Here is a 16,305-nt window from a genome sequence, read left to right as displayed (position 1 = left end):
TACACAGACCTACAGCACCTGTGCTCATCTTTGTGCCTTTAGCTATAGCCCTACCCACATCAGGGGGTCAAACTCGAGGAGCTGAGTCAAGAGAGTCTCTTCAGGTGCTGCAGACACTGAGTGTGGGGGTGGTTTGTCCTGGTGGAATAGCACCAGGTGGTCAGAATATGGCTCAGGACCAGCAGGTTAAGTGATAATCACATCTACACTTATTTAACCATAGCAGAGTCTGAGGTCACTCTGCAGAAAATGGCATTAGAAATACCACAAAGAATAATAAAGATTGGTGAGACTGATTATGAAAAGAACGGTGGGAGGAAAGAAGGCAGCAGAAAGGTGGAGATTTATGAGGACTTCTTATAAGGCATTATGGAGACAGCAGGGAGAAGAAACAGAAATATATGTAGAGACTCCAGGGGACATGTTCTAATTTCATATCTGAAGATGCATGTGCATATATAGACAAGTGATTACTCCAGTGTATTGGTAAAGGCATATGCAAACAGGTATATACATATGCAAGCATCCATTTACATTCACTGGTATGAATTATGTATGTACATTTTCCTGTAAATGCAGCGCCCTGTGGCTTTTATAGGTACGAATCAAGATTCCTGCATTTTGAAAATATAGTCCTTGGTGTCTACTTACACCTATGCCTGTGTTTTATTAGGCTGTCATGTGTATTTCACAGAGGCTATGTTGCAGAGATCTATACCAGTAACAGCAGTAGATGGGGATGCTGTCAGTCTGTATGGACAGCATAGCTACCTTTGGTAACAGAGCACTAACAGAACCATCTTTTTCATGTCCTGACATGATATAGAACAGGCTCATCACTTCACACAATCCAGCAAGCAAGCAAGTACTGCTGGCTTGGCGAGGAAGAAAAGAGCTGACATGGTTGCAGCTTTGCTCCCACTGAAGCAAGTGAGATGGTCACCTAACTGCTGTGACAAGGTAGGAGATCTGGTTATAAAGCTAAAAACGAGGAGGTGGTGATTGATTCTCAGCTGGTGATGGACTCGCTGCACAGGTGTAACCAAAGCACTTACCCTTTTGTTCTTGCTTGCTGCTACAACAAAAAGGGAACATGGGCTTTTTTGGTCTTAGATGTACTGTTCAGCATAACACCATTTGTAAGGAGTTCTGAGAGGACGAGGTTTGAACTGCTTCAGAAATGCCGGTGTTGTTAAAGGGTTGCCTAAGTGGCCTCCTAGCTGGGAAGTTTTTTAAACTTTATTGTGAAGTCTTCAGTGGAAATTAAATGCCATCCCAGCTTTCGGGTTTTGCCCCCTCTGCTTGAAGGGTGAGTGTTGTCCTGCGGACCTGTACAGCATTAAAGCACACTGGGGCTGGTGCCTAAAGCCAAAATATAACAGAGGACAGAGCTGCTGCTTACTGACAGACCTTTTCCTGCCATTCCTCCTGATGGGGCAAAGTGAAACAGAAATACTCGGTTTGGTAGCAAACCTCAGCTGGCCTGGAGAGAAATGAAGGGGGAAACTACCCATTTCTTTCTGCTTTGAGACAGGATGTAAGAGTGCTGCCCTGTGCTTTGTCCTCCTCCTTCCCTGACCCTGCATCTTCATATAAAGTCCCAGCGATCAATACTGATTAACTGTCTTCAGAAAAAAGGCTCTTCCTTCCTTTGTTTCATGCGAGATAAGAAGTGATCCTGCCAGCCCACCCTGTGGGAAATGTTAGGTACTTTACAGCCTGTAAAACCGGGTGATAGCATTTGTACTGGACAGCGTAGAGCTGAGGTGCCTTAGTCAGGAGCAAGGTTTGTTTTCTCAGCTGATACAGCTGAGGAAGAGGCCAAATTACTGAGCTGAGAATCCTTTTATTTCCGGATGTTGCAGCTGATCAGGTAAAAAGATACCTGTCCTGCAAGCCTGGATTTTCTTATGTCCTTCGGGTTTGTGTTTAAAACCGGTAGCATCCCTAGGGTCAGTTAGCAATATTTAATTTAAGTGAAAAGAGAAATAAAAGGAGGGCCACAAAGAATGATTCTGGTGCACAGATCTCATTCAGCGACATGGTAGCTGTGAAAACAAATCTAGTCACCTAGTCGGCAGCAGCAAAATGATAAGGGATGGAGCTGGATGAAAATGGGCATATTCCAGACCTTCTCTGGGCAGGAGTTCACTATGGGGGTGAATTTATCTGAGCCTTAGCGAGCAGATTTATCTCACCATCCCACAGAAAGCCATCCTTGGGGGGAAAAAACCCCAATAAATAGTTCTTTTTTTCCTTCTGGCTGACTGAGTAGCTGTGGCTTATGGAAGACGAGTGCACCAGACAGACTGCAGCAAAAGATGATGTAAGAGAGAAGGGGAGACGCTGTGTGATGAGGAGCAGGGCAGGAGGGGTAAGCAGGAGCACGCTTTGCAGCAGGAGCGAGCTGGGCTCAGCCACCCTGCCCCTGAACTGCCCCTTGACAAAATGCCTCCCCTGAAAACACGTCTATTTGCCCCTTCCCCTACCCCCGTTGATGTGGCTTGTGCAGAAGGGCTGTGCTTCCAGATGTGGAGCCAGCGGGCAGCCCCGGCAGCACGGCAGCCACGCTGCCTGGCCCCTGCCGGCTCTGCCTCATCTGCCACCCGTGGTCCTGGTCCTGGGTGGGTACACGTGCTCCTGCAGCTGGGGAACAACATCACTTAGGTTAAAATTAACATGGCAGAAACATTGCTTCTGTTTGGAGGGCTGTGGGGAAGCAGAACTGGAATGGGTGACATCTTTCCCTCACTTCTCTTCTGCATGACACTGCTCTTAAATGCACACAGCTATCAGCACCAGCAAGGTTTTAATCTTAAGCAACATAATTTTTGAACCCAAATTGATCCTCATGGACTGTAATAATTTTTCATATGGGCATGTAGTTTGTTTTGTCTTTAAACGCTGGGCTTATCTGATTGACCATAATAGTTCCTCAAGTTAGACTGTGTTATTTTATATATTTGTTGGGTTTTTTAACATTATGCACACACTGCGTAGCTATAATGGCACCCTTTGGAACCTCATGGATGATAACGCAGAGGCATTGCTTCCCAGGTTAAATGATACTGTAGCATCTCAGCACATTTGGAGGTCAGGCAGTGTGGCAATAGCATGAAAACTCCTGTTAAATGAACTGTTTGTCCTTGTTGGACAAGGCTGGGCTGCTTGGCCCGTCTTGCCAACGAAGTGAGTTATTTCAGCCCTGCAAGACTCATGTCTGCAATGTTCACTCAAGTATCAAATTAGTATTAGTGCAAAAGGGGAACAAGGATTTGTGATACTAATTCCTTTCTGTCTACTTTTCTCGTACTCCCATTAGTACCTTTCTCTGACTCATGTTTTAGGAAGCCCCAGACAGATCTAAACCTCAGTTCTTTTACTGCAGATACAGCTCATACAGTGTTAGTGCAGCTCATTGTGTAAATAATTATGTGACCACAGTTTCATATGATGTTAGACTAAAGGCATAATTACTTGTAATTCAACGTGACAAAGGAAAGGAAACATACTCAGCAAATTAGGCTTTGTGTGATTACATTACTTATGAAATGCACAGTTAGTAAAGGACTTTTAGGGACTATAAATAACAGAAAACTGTAAATTCAGTAAATAAAGTAAAAAAGAAATTGTTTACTAATGGAAAGCAGAAACATTGCAATTAGCAGCTATTGACACCACAAAGGGAAAAATCCTTCTGTGGCTTATAGGTGGATGGAGGGTTCAGCAGAGGGTGAGGAAGATGAGGGGGCTGGGGCATCTCCCTTATGAGGAAAGGCTGAGAGAGCTGGGCCTGTTTAGCCTGGAGAAGACTGAGAGGGGATCTTATCTATGCATATAAATGTCTTAAGGGAAGTGTCAAGAGGATGGGGCCAGGCTCTTTCCAGTAGTGCCCAGTAACAGGGCAAGGGGCAATGGGCACAAATTGCAACACAGGAATTTCCACCTGTATATGAGGAAAAACTTCCTTACTTTGAGGGTGACAGAGCACAGGAACAGGCTGCCCAGAGAGGCTGTGGAGTCTCCGTCTCTGGAGACATTCAAAACCCACCTGGATGTGCAGCCTGCTCTGGGTGAACCTGCTTTAGCAGGGGTTGGACTAGATGATCTCCAGAGGTCCCTTCCAACTCCACCTGTTCTGTGATTCTGTCTTTCACTAAATATCCTAAGGGATGGGGGTTTTTTTCCAAATTTGCTGTACTTCTGATCAGTGAACAGCAATGCTTTGAGAGTCACTGGGATATGTGCTTGGATTAAAGCTCAGATAAGATTTCTGGGTGATATCCTGCCTCCCCTGAGAGCAGCAGGAGTTTATCTATTGATTTGGCTGGGGGCAAGATCTAACCAAGCATGGTGGGGGCGGGGGGTGGTGTGTGTGTGGGGAGGGGAAGATCTGGTAGATTTTTCTTATTATAAACTTTGAGCATGTAAAGAAGGCAGAACAGGTCTGCACCAGGACCATTCCCCAGCCTGCAAGGCTCAGCAAAAAATGCTTTGCCTTTGTTTGTGTTGCTTGTGTCGATGGTTCACTGGGTGTCTGAAGGTGGTAACACAGCAGAATATAGTCACCCGGGGTCACTGTCCTGAGCCGTGTCTTTCCAAAAAGCTGCCCTCACTCCTGTGTCATGCTGCCCACAGCTGTTGATGAGAGCCCTTGCCTTGCCCTTTCTGAGGAGAAGGATTGGGTTTTGCTATGCCCTGGAGATTTTAGTCCTTCCTGATTTTGATGGGAAAATTAGAATCAAGTGCTTGAGCACTAACAGAAAACCTGACTTCATTGTGAATTTTAGTTTCTTCTCTACTTTGTTCAATTATTTGTCTGTTAAGGTCAGGCAGTAAAATGTTTTTTAAAGTATTCAAAATGTGATAGAAATCCAATGATTTCCTATCATTGTCCTGTTGAAATCATAAAAAGCTGAGAAAATAAATCTTCCCCCTTTCTGAAATGAACATTTGAAGACCTATTTACTTCCTTTTTTCATCTTGGAAAACAAATTTCTGAAAGGTTTTGTCTTCTCTGCCACGTGCTTTTGCATAAGTCACACATTGTGCCTAATTATAAACCCCTCCAACACTTGATACTGCTTGTGAAAGCAGGAATGCTTCTTACACGTGCCTCCAGTAATGAAGACCTCATACCTACCAGCAGTGACTGAGGTATCTGTTGGGAAGGAATCATTCCCAACTTTCAACAGCAATATCTTTTTCTCTTATCCTAGAGCATTGGTTCAATAGGATAAAATCGAGGTAACTCTTTTATCAAGTCTATACATTTTATCAGAGTGCTGATCAAGAACTCAAAAGGGATTTGGGTCCAAACCTAAGCAGAGGGATAAAAGACAAGGAGTTGTTGCCCTGTCCATCCCTGCCGATAATCTCCATGTTCAAACAAAAGGCCTCATTCCTGGTAACCTTGCCTTTGATTTTATCTTTAAGCACCTTCTCTGTAGTCCCACCTTCCTTTCTTCCTCAGGTCCCAGCAGGGCTGGGTGGGTGTCAGGGAAAGGGCTTATAAATGATCAATAGACTTTGAGTCAGGCTATAGGTGATCCCGATGGAAGTAGTAAAAGATTTTAGATAACACCTCGGGTGTATTCAAGTCAGCTTTCTTACAGAGACTAGGCAAATAGGGAAAAGTTCCATGTAATTTACCCTTTAGTATTTTTATTTCACTTAGAAAAATGTCATCCAGAACTCCAATTTATCTTCACTTTTCAGTATTTTTTGATGCTGAAATATAACTGTGTTTTTACCCAAGAGTGTATGGTTTTGAAAGATACTATTTTTTATTTAAAATGTTAAAATAGGTGCTTCACTTCAAATTTGCAAGATTTACACACACATTTTAAAATGTAAATAATTTGAAGAGTATTTTAAATTGTTTAAACTATTTTAAATTGATTTGAACCCATCAGAAACGCTGCTTAATTGATTATTTTTTGAATTGAAAAATCAGGTGTGGAAACTTCTGTAATACTGAATGCCTCTACCCCCACTGACGACAGCGCACATCACACTGAACGGGTGCACGCTAGCTCTTTTCCCACTCTCCTCTAGTTGCACAGTATTGGGTACAAAATAAAACCCCCACCTCTGCTGAAGAATTTTGCAAATATTGTGTCATTATTTTAATTTTTCTCCCATCTCTTAAACCCTTGTCCAACAAACATGCACCAAAACACAAGAAGGTGATTTATGAATTTCTTTTCCTCCCAGCAATTTCAACAGGCAACTTAAATAAGCCATACCTTCGCCTGGTGTTGCTTCATACACAGTCATGCACAGGGGTACAGACCTACCTGTGCTGCACATTTTGCTGCTCATAGGACAAAAAAGGAAAGCTCCAGCATCGTCCCCAGCTGTTCCCATGCAACTCTGTGGTCCCTGGGGACAGACAGGCATGGCCTCCCTCTGTCCCTTGGCGAGGGCTGCAGGGGCAGCTTCGCTCATAGCGGCACAGCAACCCTCCTCGCCTCCCTCCCTGCCTCCTTTAGGGAGGCATTATAACTGTGCTTAAATTAAAGAACGTTCCCCCTACACACCTTGCTGACATTGCTGCTCTTCTGCAGGCAAAAGTTAGGCTGTGTGCTCGGTGTAGCAGTGGGACCAAGTGCCAAGCAGCAAGGCTCACTGGAGGTGACATTGCTGGCAAACGAGGTGTTTGTCAAGGCCCGACCTTGGCATTATTAAATATATTTCTAGTATAAAAGTGGGCATCCAGACTGGGCCTTACACAGGGCTAAAGGTCATGGGTACTCAGGGCCAAGGGAAAAAAAAAATCACATGTGAGTCAGTATGACAGTAAAAATATTGGGCCTTTTCACCACACAGAAATAGATGCGTTTTGTCTCCTCCAGCAAATCCCCTGGGCCTAATTCTTTGCTTTTCTGTCTCCTCAGTCCCTCAGGCCTGTGAAGAGTGTCTGGCAAGCTGGTTTTCACAGTCACTAAATGGTTCTGCAATAAACATCAGGATCATAATTAAGATGAAAATATTTTCCCTCCTGTGTGCCCCCATTTTAACAGCTAGTAAACTAATGGCAGTGCTCTAGCTCAGTGTAGACCTGCAGATTACACCTCAAGCAACAAGACAAACAGTATTTTTCAAGTTTAAAGTTATGTGATGGATCTGCCTTTTCCTACTCTTCTTTGTGTGTAGCTTGTATGTAGCAGCATATTTTGTAGCAGTAAGTAGTAGTAATACAGATCTCAGATGATTTAAATGAAAGATGCAGGTACGCACTTAAGAGCTGCAAACATTTGCACATCCATGGGTGCAGAGGCAATCTGGCCTCTCTTTAAAAAATCAGCTCCTGATCCTTTTACCAGAGGCAGCCAAGGCATTTCTCTCCAGTTCAGCTCTTGAAATGCCAGGCAGTATTTACCCACGATACTAGCGGCTATTGCATTATGGCCTAATAGTATCCATGTATTGATCATGGGCAGATTTCTAATTACATACATTTCCATGATTAAAACATTCAGGCTGAAATGCTGTTTACAAATTATTCTCTTATACATCAGAAGCACTTTCTTGTTGCATCTGGCCAAGGTGCCCCCTGCCCAGAAAGAGGGATCAGTAGGTGATGCAAGGGTACACGCTCCAGGAGCCACCCGATTGCTTCAGGCAGGTGGGGAATGCACGAGGCTTTATGAAGCAGTAGAGACCAACAAACAAAAATACCAATGTTGCTTTCCCAGACAACACAGAGCAGATAAACATGCATGGATCCTCTCCCACATGCAAAGAAAATTAATGCAATTATTAATGTAATTTCCTTAGCATTAAGGGTGTATTTCTTTGGTATTTTACTCCTGCAACACATTCAGTGTGTGAGTTACCTCTTCAGTTTTGCTCCTTCCCCACTGTAGCTGCCTTGCGCCACTGAAATGATGTGAATGTCTCTTCCTGGCCATTAAGCAGCAGTGAGCGGCCAGGGGAGAGAGGCTGGGACTGTCCATCAGCTCCTGTGAGTAAAGCATGTCCCAGTGGCCATGCGCTGCTGAGGGGAGGGAAGAAGCTGGACGTCCCTTCACCAGGGGAAAGCATGATGGGGACTGTGGGTCTGGGAAGGTGAGGGATCATATCCCTGTGGCTGGGCTTTGGCAGGCTCCTGCTGGGTGTGGGGAAAATATAGTTATTTGAAAAATGATGCCAAGATTTATTTTTGTTACTGATCCATGAAACTGTAGTTTCTTGGTGTCTCTCTAAGTTCTTGCAATAGAAGTCCTCAAATTCTCCTGCCAGTATGGACAATGAATGGCTGGAAGCTGAGACTTTTTCTATATGTTGTTTAAATTGTGATGGAGAACTTCACTTGTTATTGCACCCAGTTTCTCAAAAATAAAGTTGGGATTTGAGTATCAGAGCAGCATTGAGGTCCTGAGCTTAAGTCCCTCCTCTGAACAAAGTTTTTATAGTCTCTCAGTCTGCACAGGTTGAAAAATGATCAGCCAAGTCAGTTTGCCCTGTTTGGAGCATTTTCTATTGGTAAAATGCAACAAGGGCCAGTTGGTTTAATCTCCTGTTCACGTGTTGTGATCCACTTTCAGGGCTGGGTAAAGGCCCTCGTATGTGGGATTGTACCTGTTTAGGATTTTATCAGCATTATCTTGTCTTGCAATGGATTTACAAACCTAAGTCAGTAATATTCCTGGTTATAAAATATAACAACTGAATTACAAGCAGAAATATGTGGTAATTAAAATAATCTGTGTAATGAAATTGTAGCCTGGTGAGGAGTGAAATTGGGAAGTTTTTTCCTCGTAAATTTCTATATCACCATGGAAAGGATCTTGTCTTTCTCCTCTGTCTCAGTTTCATTCCTTCCTCTCCCGCTGGCTCCCTGCTTTCGTGAAATCTATAGTAATTTGCTTGTCTGTCTGTCAATTTGCTGTTTAGGGACAGGTTCAATATTAGGGGGTGGGCAAATATGCAAAAATATCATGGTCACATAAAACCAATTTTCTTGAGAAAGAACAAAAATAAAGCTAACGAGCTCCCTTTCCTTCACTACTTAATAATAGTTAATATAATTATTGATGTAATTTCCTTGACATTAAGGGGTAATTTCTTTGGTGTTTCACTCCTATAACACATTCAGTGTGCAAGTTACCCCTTTGATTTTGCTCCTTCCCCACTGTAGCTGCCTTGCACCACTGAAATTATGTGAATGTCTCATAAATCTTATAATATATACAAATATATATATTATTATATATAATAATAAAATATATAATAAAGTATTAGAATAATTTAGTACATGCAAATGTATATGAAGTCTCATGGAGGGATATAAATTTTACTTAATATTATCTCGGAGGTGATCTGTGCTATCACACACTGGTTTGAGTAAGATGGCTATTTCCAGTTCACATTTATGTGCGTGAAGGGTGCGTATGTGCGCACATATACAGATGCACACACATGTATACACCCACCTGGCAGTGATTACCAGTCACAAACACAATCACACGCTGCAGCCGGCAAGTCAAAGGTCAAGCAGAAGTTTTTTGTAAACCTGGGGAAATTCTGCTTTGAATAACCAATGACTTGACCTTTGTCAGCTATTAGTCTAGTTGGTAGTAATTATCCAAAGGAGATTAAATTATGAGACTCTCAAGGTGAGGTATTTTGCATATCAAACAAGACTGAGGATTAAATGCAGATACTTCTGAACACCAAGGGAGTTTGCAGCGGGATAATGAATTCAGAGGAAAAGTGCACTGCTGCCAGTAAATCGCAAGTTTCTTCCCACTTCCTTGGTGCCATGCTGAGCCTGCGAGCCCTGAGCAACGCCTGTTGTGGGCTAGTGGCTGGGCTAGTGGCTGGGCACCGCTGGCTTATCCAACAGGCTGCAAGTGGTACTGAAATAGCAGCACTCGCTGTGTTTGCAGACCAGGCAGGCGGTCCGTGGGCCCTGCCATGGGGACACCTGCACAGCCACCTGCACGCCATCTCACGCTATTTTGAGGTCAGCTGCTAGGTTCTGATACCCATCCCTGAAATACCACCTGGGCTCCTGAGGTCCCGGCCACCTCCTCAGGTGCCTGCGAGCCGCGTCCCTGGTGCCTTGGAGGGCGAGGGCAGCCAGCCTGGGTGTGACGCCAGCCCCGCGCGGTGCTGCAGCTCGGCACCGTGGGGCCAGGAGGGCTGGCACGGCCGGCAGAGCTGGCTGCAAGGCAGGGTGCAGCCACACCGGCTGTCCCCACTGTCCTTGCCAGTGGAGCACTTCCTGCAGCCGTGGGCCCCTTGCTCCGGGCAGGATGGTCTGCGTGGGCTGGAGCACCTGGAGGGGGTGGTTTAACCTCCCCCAAAGGCTGCGGAGGGGCCACAGCTTTGCTGCCTCTCCTGTGGCAAGGGAAAGCTCCGGCCACCAAACCAACCACCCAGTTCCTACAGAGCTGGGACACAAAACCCTCTGTCCCACCGCAGCTCTGGGGATAATGGCTCTTGCCACCACAGGGCCCTGCAGCTGGCAGCCCCCAAACCTCATCGGCTCCTGCCCCGTCCTGAGCCAGCCGGGGTCCCGCTGCCTGTCCTCCCGCTCCTGCCTGGCCCGTGCTGGCAGCTGGGGAACAGCCGGGCAGGGCTGCAGGACCTTTGGTGACCACCAGCTGCTCTCCAGCACCAGCACAAGGTCCTTGCATGTGTCAGACTGGCAGCGGCTGCTCCCCTGGGGATGGGAAGCAGCAGCGGGCTGAGGAGATGCTGTGTGGTGGGAAGAGGGAAAACTGTGGGAGCAACAGCCGTGAGGAGAAACCAGTATTTTGGAGAAGAGGCTTGTTGCAAGTATGACTTGAACCCTGGAATGCCTGGAAATCTGTGGGAGAGTGGAAGTAAGCCAGGTAATGAGGTGAGTGCAAGGCCTATGGTAAAAACGGAAAAAGAAAGCTCTATGCAATTGGAGAGTGTGGGATATTTTACAAAAAGAGGAATAATGCAAAAATCTGACAGTAAGAAGTATGTTATCAGACAAGAGGAATGCTAGGAGAGTGCAAAAAGCTGGCACCACTGCTTTCCTCACCCCTATGGGGAGCAGACGAGCTCAGGGCAGCCAGCGACCACCCACCCCCTTGTGTGTGGGGGCTCTGTCACCAGCCCTGTCCTCGGCTAACCCCTGGGGCAAGGGGCTGCAGAAGGAGCGGGGACCAGTGTCTCCATCCCAGGCTGGCTGCAGGCTTCAAGCCGAAAAATCATTTGAACTGTCACAGGGGGGTGAAGTGTGGCCAGGCACATTATGAAGGGGGTGTGTGCCGCTGCTTCTGCTGCTGTGATATGTAGTGTCCCTGAGGCTCTGATCATCGATCGGCACTGAAGCATCAGCATTTGGTTATAAATCAGTTGCATGAGATTTACTGACAGTCTTACAAAGAGCAAACCAACCTTTAATCAGCCCCGTGTGAACCCCGGGGAGCTGTGGGCAGGAATAAGGAACCATGTGGGGTAGGCAACACCTGTACCTGCCAGACCTGGGTTGCTCTAGAGAAACCTAAAACACCTGAGGCTGTGGAGGGGGTGGAGTGAGAGCCGGTTCCTTCAGGTGTTTAGACTTTTTTGGTTTTCCCCTCTGGTGGTTTGAAAGAAGAGATTAGGTCAGTGCCCTCAAAGTCTGCAGGATGTTGCTTGGACTACACGAACAAATGAGCAGGTTAGTAGTGGTCTTAATGTTCTTTTGAGAGGTGGTAGAGAAGTAGCTGTAATGTTTCTGTGGTCCAGGGGAGCAGCTGGATCATTTGCTTGTGTTGATTCTGACCATCAAATCTTTGCAGCAAGCCTTTGGTTTTTCAGCATCTCGCATGAATGAACAAGCCCTCCCATTTACAGCTGGCAAGTGACCTTACAATGTGTGACCTAGCTTTGTCATGTTTGTCCCTAAATCTGTATGTGAAAGTACAAATTTACTTGAGGAAATTTTGTTTACTAGTATATAAAGCTTTGAGCAACTTTGAGCATGTGGTGGGACTTGGGGACCTCCAGAGGTCCTTTCCATCCTGAGTGTTTCTGCATAAACAGCATGGTTAGTGGCAGCACTATAGGTGAATATTTAAAATAACTATAAAATATTTTTATTGGAATAATTATAGACTTACAACCTGCTGACTCTGTACTGGAATCCTCCCCTGTATTGAAAATACTTTTTAAAAAAAATTTTTTTGAATTTATCTGGAGCTACCTGAATGTTAACATACTAGGGAATAGATCTGCAATATCGCACAGGCATCCAAAGAAGGAGATGGAAGGCAGAACTAGTAACTGGAGGTTTTGTGTTACAAGTTCTGCTTACTTCAGTAAGAACCATATTTGGCGCACACGGGTCTTGGAAAAATGACTCCTTTATATAGATTTTGAAACATTTTTGTCTCTTTTGGGAATGTATGAGCATGTCACTTACTAGCCATTATAGAACAATAGGTAAATTACAGTATTTGTTGCATATAGGCCCTGCTGAAGAGGCAAAGCAACTAATTTTGTAGTAATGAAATAGCTGATGTTTAGCTTGCTCATGTTTTTATGTTGGTGTTTTGTTAATGCACTAAATACATTGCTGGGTATGTGCAGGGGTTCTTGACTTTATTCACAACAGGTATATTAGGGTGCAAAGCCAGATGATCCTTGGTGACTATTAGCGAGCAAACTGCAATGCTCAGGGAATCCCCCTGCCCACGTTCTCTACCTGCCAGCTTAATGACTAAGAGTTTCTGGCACAACTGCACAGTTTCTACTTACACATGAAGAAAAACCCAAGTGTAAATCTGATAATAGGTAGTATGTGGCTTAACGATACAGAACTGCTGAGCCAGTTCATATTGGTATGTTATAAATTCTGGTTGTCATCTATTTGCCTACCGGGCACTGGGATTTAAACAAAGCACATAGAATTTAAAATGTGTGTTTGATTTTTTGAGTTCAGCATTTAAATTTATAAATCTGGGTAGAGGTGTTGGTGGGTTTTTTTGTGGTGTTGTTTTCTGTGGGTTTTTGTGTGTTTGTTTTTTAATTAAAATCTGCTGCGTATGTCTTTTCACATACTAAGCATCCTACATCTTTGCCTGGTGGTGGGCTGTGGGGGGAAGCATTTGCTCTGTTTGTAAGTTGAGATGCTGTGGGGAGGGTGCTCGGGCCAGCTCTGGGGCTTGGTGGCATGATGGCAAACATCTGCAGTGAGGAAGCACTAGCTGAACTGGTTCCAGTGCCAATTCTGTCTGAATGGTCCCTAGACATTTGTTTCAAGATCCAGGTGAGGCTTTCTTTATTCTTGCTGCAGCGAACGACTGTAAACGTTTCTGTAGCTGTTCAGGATCAAGTCAAACTGGTTAAGGCAATGTGAAATTCAAGGTTAAAAGGTGAAATGCTGCTAAATTTAAGATTCAAGCTTATGCACGTAAGTAAATGGTTACTTGGATCATTTCCATTTCAGACTCACTAAGTAAGTAAGGTATGGCTCTTCCAGCATCCATCTTCCCCTGCAGATGGGTACCGTAGTCATTTTGCAGGAGTTATGAACTGAAAAGGTCCTCCCCAAACATGTTTTCCCAAGTATGCAAGCCTAATTGCCCTCGTGCATCCAGGCTTCTATCTATAAATGTTTGGATATGGCTCTGTAGGTTCACTTCATCATCCCTTATACAGGATTAAACAGTGTATTCTCCTGTCAGTTTGTTCCTACCACTTGTCTTCAAACAGTGGAAAAACGTGAGCATTAGAGATGCTTGGGGTAAGAATCCATTCACAGATACACAAACATATTTGACGGGATCCTCTCACAGAGAGAGAGCAAGGGTTTGGGTTTTCAGGCTTTTCATTATTCTGTCAGAGCTTAAAGGAAGCAAACTAGAGTACCAACAGAAAAGCAGTACTGTAGGGAATATTTTTCCACACAGGTACTGTACTCTTTTTTTTTTTTTTTTTTTTTTAAAATTATTATTTTTATTTTTATTTTCTTTTTTTTTCTTTTTTTTTTTTTCTTTCTTCCCCCCCCCCCCTTCCCCCAGCATGGGGTTGGGATGATGATGTTGGCCTTTTCTGAGGGGTATGAAAAACAGACCATCTGTCTTTTAAACAGCTTGTGACACCCTCAGTTTGATAATTGCAGGTTGTCTATACAGCTTCCAGACATGTTTAAATTATATGGTCACACCAGGTATAACTCTTCTATTTCTGCTTACAAACTGGTGTGTGGTTTGTTTGCTGCTGAGTAAATGCAGTCATGGGATAGAGATGTCTGAATTTAGCAGAAGGTGAGGTTATCTGTTGCAGTGACCCACCGCAGAGGAGGCATGTATGAGGACCCAGTAGGTGCAAAACTCCGAGGCTGGTGCCCTCTGCCTGGCTCCACCGTAGTTGTTGCCACCCTGCAATTGATGCCCTGCAATTGCTATCCCGTGATGCCAGGTGCAAGCACGACCTAAGATCTTCCTCCCATCTCTGGGGATCTGGTAGCCAGCTCCATGAGGGAGAACTGATGGGAAACAGCACACCGGCTATGAATTAAAGCATTGGATCTGGGTCTTCCCCAGTAGTGTTAACTCTCCAAGTATATCCTTCTCTTGGAAGGTACTTGAGGTTACTTTTCTTTTTCTACATTGATGACATCTTTCACTTGCTGCTCATCTCTTTTTCTACTCTTTCTTAGAAGCATTTGATTACACTGTGCTGATTTAGTGTTTCTAAAACCAGATTAATATTAAGTAATAACAGTAAACTTTGTTTCTGTGAGAGTATCTTTTGCTTTTCAGTAGGAATTTGCAGATAAATGTGGTTTTGTTGTTTTTTTTTTTTTTTTACATAGCCTTCTTCAAAACTACGGGTGGTAAGTTATATACCATTCAATTTAAAGGATTTTTTCAAGTGAGATTTAGTGAAATAACTTCTCAGACTCATTTTGATTTACATCTGCTGCTTTCATACAATTCTGTCCCAAAAGAGCCAATTTAACTCCTGTGCTTTGTTCCTTCATTTGCCATCTTCATTATTTTTCTTCTTTTATTTGTTCTTTTCCATTTTCCACTTACTAATCAGAATTAAACAACTTGCATAACTGGTCATTGCTAACAAACCAGGATCTAAAGTCTGTTTGACTTTCAGTAGTTCCAGAAGTGGAATTAGATCCAGGTTTCATCCTGGATGAACAACAAGCTTTTGCCAGGCACTAATGCCTGATACTGACCATGGTTGGACTTATTAAACATAGGAAAAAAATCAGCAACTGTATGGAACTGATGGGAAGGGCTTGCTTCATTAAACTGCTACCTTAGCCTAAGGTCATAAGGAGTAGACGAGGTAGTTTTATTGCTTTCCCCCAAAACCTTCCTCAGGGGAGTTCACTTACTTCAAACACCTGAAAAAACATGTTGGCAAATACAGCTTTTTCTGACTGCAATGGAGACACCAAGGTGATACGTGCTCCAGATGAGCATGAGCAACCCATGGAAGCAGCAAACACAGGGACGTTTGTCTCCTTGCAGAGACTTTGGCTGACTGAAAGCTGTGTAGGAGCTGGTCTGCTGCCCCCAGCTAGACAAAAGGCTTTCTCCTCTGCTCTCAGATTTCCCCTCAAGCCTTTTAGCAAAGTGAAACTGGAAGGAAGCATCCTAGAATTCATATAGTGGTATAGTTATATGGCATGTATATAATACATGTTTGGTACAAACACAGCTGTAATTAAATTTTTCTGGAGAATAAATATAAACTGTGCGCGTGACGAGAACATGCAGGTGCTGTGTTATATGGGCAACTAGCAGACCATGTCCTGAAAAGCTGAAAGTCATCTTTGGTTTAGGAACCTAACTTTGACCAGAAGTTGACAGTAATTGAGTTGCAATACCATGATGGGAATTGTCCAGTGGGAAACAGCTTTTAAAACGTCATAACTTAAATCTTGATTTAGTGTATTGCATAAATATGAGCATGACTTGTATTTGATACATCCTCTTTTTTTATTAGTATTCTGCAAAGTAAAGTTCGTGTGGTCGCTATACTGTGCGTGTTTGTGTGTGGATTTCAGCTCTGTGCTTCCTCAGTGCTAACTTCTACTAGCGTTGCGATTCATAGGTGCAGAGAAGAGTTTACCTTGGAAGGGACCCGGAGATCACGCAATGCAGGGCTGACTTAAAAAGTTGCTTCAGGGTTTTGTCCAGTTGAGCTTATGCTGGCATGTAGTATGGTTAGCTCTTCCCGATCATTACTCAAAAGTTTAAATTAAGAAGTTTACTTGGGAAGGAAATATTGAAGATTTTACATAACTGCATGCGCAAATACATACTCCTTCATGCTTGTGTGTATGTAATATATTACACCTAGGTG

This window comes from Falco punctatus (assembly GCF_963210335.1).
Source record: "Falco punctatus genome assembly, chromosome: 5".
NCBI lineage: Eukaryota > Metazoa > Chordata > Aves > Falconiformes > Falconidae > Falco > Falco punctatus.
The sequence above is the reverse complement of the archived record's forward strand: the minus strand, read 5'-3'. Positions refer to the sequence as shown.